Source organism: Rhinolophus sinicus, linkage group LG01 (assembly GCF_036562045.2).
Source record: "Rhinolophus sinicus isolate RSC01 linkage group LG01, ASM3656204v1, whole genome shotgun sequence".
Classification (NCBI taxonomy): domain Eukaryota; kingdom Metazoa; phylum Chordata; class Mammalia; order Chiroptera; family Rhinolophidae; genus Rhinolophus; species Rhinolophus sinicus.
In genome coordinates this window covers 185,657,618-185,664,171 of record NC_133751.1, presented here as the reverse complement: position 1 = coordinate 185,664,171, position 6,554 = coordinate 185,657,618, and the positions used below count along the sequence as shown (strand labels likewise).

Here is a 6,554-nt window from a genome sequence, read left to right as displayed (position 1 = left end):
TTTCATTTTGGTTCCATTTTTATTTTAACCTCAGTACCATAGGGGGCGCCCTGAGACCGTTCAGTGAAAGTCTCTGATTTATATACTGGTATGATCTACAATAATACTCTATATTTATGTTTCAGATCACCAGATAAAAGTTCAATTACTAGAAAATATGACTCCCCTTTAAACTACCTGTCGGTCATAACTTATTTCTACCAAAGTAAAGAATCTTAAGTTCTTTGGCTTTAACCAATATTGTCGAGGTTGAAAATAGACTGATTCTTAGGCCAAGCCACCTCCGTTTCATGTGTTGTCTAACTATATAAACAACAGACTTGTGATTGTAAATTAATCTCATGATTAATTTAGCTTGAATTTTGACACCGAGTTAGTAGGAAGAATATGAGTGCTGGGGAATTAATCAGTCAATCAATCTACCTACCTGTCTATAAAGAGTTTGGTACTGAATTTCTGACACTGGTAGAATACAGATGGTCCTTAAATCCTTTCTACCTCATAGGATTCTTAGATAAAATGCTTAAAAACGTGTATTGCTTATATGTGGTACAAATGAACTATAACCATGGATGTTCTCTATCAAAAGTGTTCCTACTTACTTTTTCTAAGAGAACGGAAGAGTTGCTCCATTTTGTTGAGCAAAGAGAGAAATCATTTCAGGATTATGTGCACAATATTTTGTATTCGTAACCACAAATTGCTTCTAGCTTTGAATAAAACTATGGTGGGAAATTATTTTTCCAAAAATAACTTCAAATGGATATGTATTTATGGTTGTAGCTTGTGAATCATAAAACGATAATTTATGATGACATACAAAATGTGACCAAGTTTTTGGTGCTTCAAAAAATATAAACGCAAAATTAAATTGATGTTTAGTGTAACACTTTTTCTCACCTTCAGTTTCTTCATTTTAAAACATTGTTACTGAGGAAGCGCCTTGTTCAGAGAGCGGCGGTGGTGGTCGCCGTGATGCCTGCCAGGATAGGTGGCTGACCGCCGGGGGAGCAGCGGCCCTGGACACAGAATCTCAGTGGCCCCTGCTCTAGCACGGCTTGCGCCTGGGCTACCTTGGCCTCCTCCTCTGAGCATTTCCAGAAACTATGTGAGACCTTCCACAGCCTCCATGAAGATCTATGAGGCCGCCATGGCTCCTGGGGACTGCAGGGACAGCTGTTGCGTTTTTTACAAAGTGAAGGCAAGACCCTCCACCTGCAAAAAGATTAAGACTCAATTTATTGTGATACTTGCTTTGTTGCGATGGTCTGGAGCCCAATCTGCAATATCTCCAAGAAGAGAAGTTGATCAAAGATTTTGATAAAAAGCAACAGGAAGCAAATGAAACGCTGGCAGAGAAGGAAGAGGAACTATGTTATGCATCCTTGTCTTTCCCTAACCCTATGATGCCTAAGCTTGGAATCTACTGGAAGGAGCTTGCCAAGCTCCACTGGAAGTGAGAAGCACACCTTTGACAGCCACACCTGGGGGCCGAGGAGATGTGAAATACGGTGCATACACTGTAGAGAATGAGCATATGAATTGGCTAGTGTCCAAGGGCGTTGCTTCTGCAAGGCACTGACAGCCTGAACTGGGCCACCCAGAGTTCTGAGTGGTCTCATCCTGTTGCCACAGAGACTGACCAGATTGGCTCAGAAATCATAGAAGAGCTGGGGGAGCAACGTGAGCAGTTGGAACTTACCAAGAATAGACTGGTAAACACAGGTGAAAACTTAAACAAAAGTCTAAAGAATCTCAGGTCAATGTTCAGAAAAGTGACAACCAACAAACTGCTACTTTCCATCATCACCTTACTGGATGGAGCAAGCCATCCTGGGAGGCCTGGTTTACCACAGATTCTTCCACAAGCATTGAACTTCCAACAGGGAACAGTTTGTGGACCAGAACTTTAACCCTGTCAATGAATGGTGTTAGAGATGTGAAATAAGTGTTTTGCTGCTGTGAGCTAACTGTTCAAGGATGCACTGTGTGGCCAGACTGGGAGGAGCGGGGGAAGACGGAAAGCCAGTGAAGGAACAGCAATAAGACTAGTGTGATATACCAAGGTAATAAAGGCTATGTATGACTTCTTTAAGAAAACAAACAAACAAACAAAAACATTGTTATTGACCTAATCTTTCTCCAACTCCATAACAATCAGGCTACAATTTTAAGTTATGGTTATGACAAATGTCATTTATTTATCTGGAGAAATTACACCATTTGAGTAATGCAAGGGTATTCCTTTCATTCAAGATTTAGTTTCTAATTTTATTAGCACAAGTACAGTAGTATTTTTGAAAAATAATCTGTTTTTACAATACATAGTACCGCTGATTAAATAACCTTGAGGTTGACTGAACACACACTATTTTAAGTTTCAAAAGGAACTCATCAATTTTTTCCTGCCTGTGCAGAACAAATATTTAATGTACAATAAACAGTGAATATTATCACAAATTAGATATAAGAATTTAGGAAAGAGTGAGATGAGAATGGGTGGAGAGGAAGAAGCTGTGTTCAATTTTAGATAAGATGTTTGAGGAGCCTAGTTGAAGAAGTCCAAGTATAGTTGGATATATTGATACAAAATTTTAGAAAGATGACTGGATTTGAGATATGGACTTAAGGTTTAAATTCAATGAGAGGACCTGAAACCACACATGTGGATGAGATTATTTAAGAAGAGCTTTGTGAGAAAAGAAAAGGCTAGTTAACTAAATTAGTTCTTTTGAAGACGCATGCAGACTTAAATTGCTATAAGATCAGGGTAGATTAGAAACAGTTTTGTAATAGCCTTTGGCAATTAGCAGTCTACATTTTAGGTGATAGGAAATAAATTTTTGAAGAAGAAAGTTTTTACTTCATCTATTTAGATGAAATTTATCCTCTTAATCCTATTTAAAATGTAAGTCTCTAAGTGTTTTCAGTGTTTCTTTTAAACGTGATTGTGTTCCAAGGAAAAGAGATGTCCAAAGCTAATACAGATGATGGAGCTTGCATGGATATAGATATGTGAGAGCAATAGCTATGTGTTTCTGATAAAGCATCTCTCCACAACATTTAAAAATGCCACTCTTCTTTTGTAACTGACATTCATAGCAAACTAAGTGTTGGGATCAACAACTGCACGATTTGCTAATGGGATTTTACAGGCCCAAAGAAAGAAAATCAAAGCTTCTAGGGGAAGAAATACAGCAAACACAATGATCAAAGTATGGCCTATAATGTCAGACAATTGAATTTGAGTGTGGTTATGCTACAAATCATCAGTGAATCAATATGTTATTTAACATCTTGAAAACTCAATTATTCTTCTGTTAAGGAATAATGGCAAGAGAAAACTTTGTTAGAATGCCGTTAGGATTACACAAAACAACCCAAGAAAAGCATTTAACCTAGTCAGTGCCTGATATACAACAAGCATACTGAAAGTGTCACTTGTCATTAATCACCATCATTGCCGTTTCTGTTTTATATGCTAATTGTTTATAACCAGTGTAGAAGAATTCTCTGTCCTTTTACCAATATTGATGTGCAGTGTTGGCGAAAATTTCAGGTCATCTAACTTTTTCAGCACTTCTAAATAGTAAACTTGGTTAACTTTTTGTCCAGTTGGTACATCTAGCATTTGTCTATAAAATATGAAAAACAAATATATCTTTCTTCCCAGTGTATATATTGCTTATTTCTTCTCCTTCTAGTCTTACTGCATTGGTAGGACTCTACAATATTGAAATGTCGTGGTTACCACAAATGTCAAGTCTTTGTTTAATGGTAGGATTTCTAAAGTTGTATTATTAAATATGTTTTACATAAGTTTTTGGTAGGTATAATATTATTTATAAGCTTGATAATTTAGCTGAAAGTAAGAGAAGTGTTGAATACCCATGAGAGATATAATTTTGAATTTAAAATTTACAAAATGTAATTTAAAATTACAAAGGATGCACTATTTATTTGGAACATATGTAAAAAGTTATATTGGGCTCCTACTCCAGATTTTGGGCTGAGGGCAAGAACTGATTCTTCATAACTTGCTCACTGTGACTGGCACCTAGTACATGCTCATCAAATGTTAGATGCTGTTTATATGACTATAGCTGTAAGAGCCATTATACGAGGTAGGACAATTAAGTTCGCGAACTCATCCTAGAAGAAGTGCTACATATACCTCATTGCTGAATATCACTATGGTCACCTTCAAAGTACTTCCCTTCGGAAGCTATGCACCAATGCTAGTGCCTAGTCCACCCTTCAAAGCAATTTTGGAACTCTTTTTCTGGAATGGCCATCAAAGCTGTCGTTGTATTACCCTTGATGTTCTGAAGACAATCAAAATGTCTTCCTTTTAATATTTCCTTTATCTTCGGATAAAGAAAGAAGCCATTGGGGGCCAGATCAGGTGAGTAGTGAGGGTGTACCAATAAAGTTATTTTTTTGCTGGCTAAAAACTTCCTCACAGAAAGTGCCATGTGAACTAATGCATTGTCGTGATGCAAGAGCCATGAATTGGCAAAAATTTCAGGTCATCTAACTTTTTCAGCACTTCCAAATAGTAAACGCGGTTAGCTGTTTGTCTAGTTGGTACAAATTCATAATGCATAATCCCTCTGATATCAAAAAAGGTTAGCAACATCATTGCAACAAGTTTGTGAACCTAATTGTCAGACTTTGTGTTTCCACTTGACAGTTCTTAGCCAACAAGTCACACGTTTTTGATAAAGATAACATATAAATTGGTCACTTGTGTTACTTGTGGGGTTATATTGACTCCGTTTCCTAAAAAAGAGATTTTTTGAGTTACTTGTATTTCCCATATATTTGGACTAATTGAGGGGGCATGAGATATATATAAGCTTGCATATTTTTCTGCCTACACTAAAAGAGAATGTGGGTTTTACAGTTTCAGAAAGACACTCACACATATAATGAGTTCCAAAATGTAACTTCTAGTCTCATCACATATTCTGGCAGTTCATTTCCTGGATGAGGAAAATATGCAAGACACAAAAGTCCACAAAGTCCTTCTTTCCTTTTTTTTATGTTGACTAACATGGCCTAGAGCTATCTGAAAGCCCAAAGAAATCTCAAGTGAGAACAACACTTGCAAAACTCTCTGGTGCTTTTTCTACGGGCTAAAGAAAATATCTACTAAATCAATTCTAAATACCGCAGATACCTCCATTACCCAGCAGATTGGTAAATTAGTAATGGCATTCAGTTTTAGACCTGTTGCCTTTCAGACCACACAGGGAAATTGTTATATACTGTGTTTCCCCCAAAATAAGACCAGGTCTTATATTAATTTTTGCTCCAAAAGACGCATTAGGTCTTATGTTCAGGGATGTCATCCTCAAAAATCATGCTAGGGTTTATTTTCCGGTTAGGTCTTATTTTCAGGGAAACACGGTAGTTACTTATATGACAAATGCTTCAGAATATATCATTTCTACTAAATTACCTGATGGCCATAACTTGGCTTTGTCCATCCACCTTCTGTCATGGTGCCCACTAAGAGTGCTTTCTCACATATTTGTGGAATAAATGAACTCAATAGCCTTTGCCAATAAACCAGTAGAGTTTGGTCCAGAATGTAAACAACTGGCTAAAGGATTTCTCTCACTTAAAATTATTTTTTCCTAGGCCTTCTCATTTTCAAAACAACTCATTTTACTGAGATGCTGAGAACTATATTTACTGTGAATGTCCAATGATTAAGATGAGACCCTTACCCAAAACAAGCTCAGCAGAGGACACAGATGAATTGACATTAATGCAAAGATGTGCCCTTTGCTGCCATCCTTGACTTCAGTGTCTCCCTGTACTATTACTTTTCCTTGTCCTTAATGTTTATTATTTGCATATTTCTTTTAATTCCATGTTTGTGCACAGTGGATGTTATGCCTTAAACCAGAGATGGGAAAAGTCTACTCAATATCTGCAATTAGGTCCTTCAGTCTCAGCACTTTTTGCATAGTTCTTAAAATTGAATATTTGGGAATTCCAAGGGCCCAGAGATCATCTCCCAGTAGCTGAGGGCAAAGGTCATAGCTCTGTTTGGGTAAGGTAAATTCTTCACTACACAGCATCCATTTTAAATAGTATGTTGAATAGGTTGAATATAAAAACAAAAAGAAAAAACTGTATGAAAACAAATTGAGCTGAAGTTTCCACATTACCCTTTTCTGATTATAGGGTTCTGAGCTTTACTTATGGGCTCAAGTAATACCGACCAGAACAACTGGTATATTGCAGGCTCTGTGTTTAGTTTCTCAAGTAACTTTTTTTGCGTTAGAGTTATAAATTTACCTCTTAGTACTGCTTTTGCCGTGTCCCATAAGTGTTTGTATATTGCATTTTCATCTGACTCTAAGTATTTTCTAATTTCCCTTGCTATTTTTTTTTTTTTTTTTTACCTATTGGTTGGGTGTGTGTTGTTTAATTTCCACATGAGTTTTCCATTTTTCTTTCTGTCCTGTTGTAGTCAACAGTAATGCTATGTATGATATCTTTTTTTTTATTAATCTATTGAAACTTAATGAATGTTCTGT

At 36.6% G+C, this 6,554-nt stretch overlaps 1 pseudogene; it reads left to right on the top strand.

Moving 5' to 3' along the window:
• The first annotated feature begins 999 nt into the window (after window positions 1–999).
• On the top strand, window positions 1,000–3,609 carry LOC141571172 (vesicle transport through interaction with t-SNAREs homolog 1B-like; annotated as a pseudogene).
• The last annotated feature ends 2,945 nt before the right edge of the window (window positions 3,610–6,554 follow it).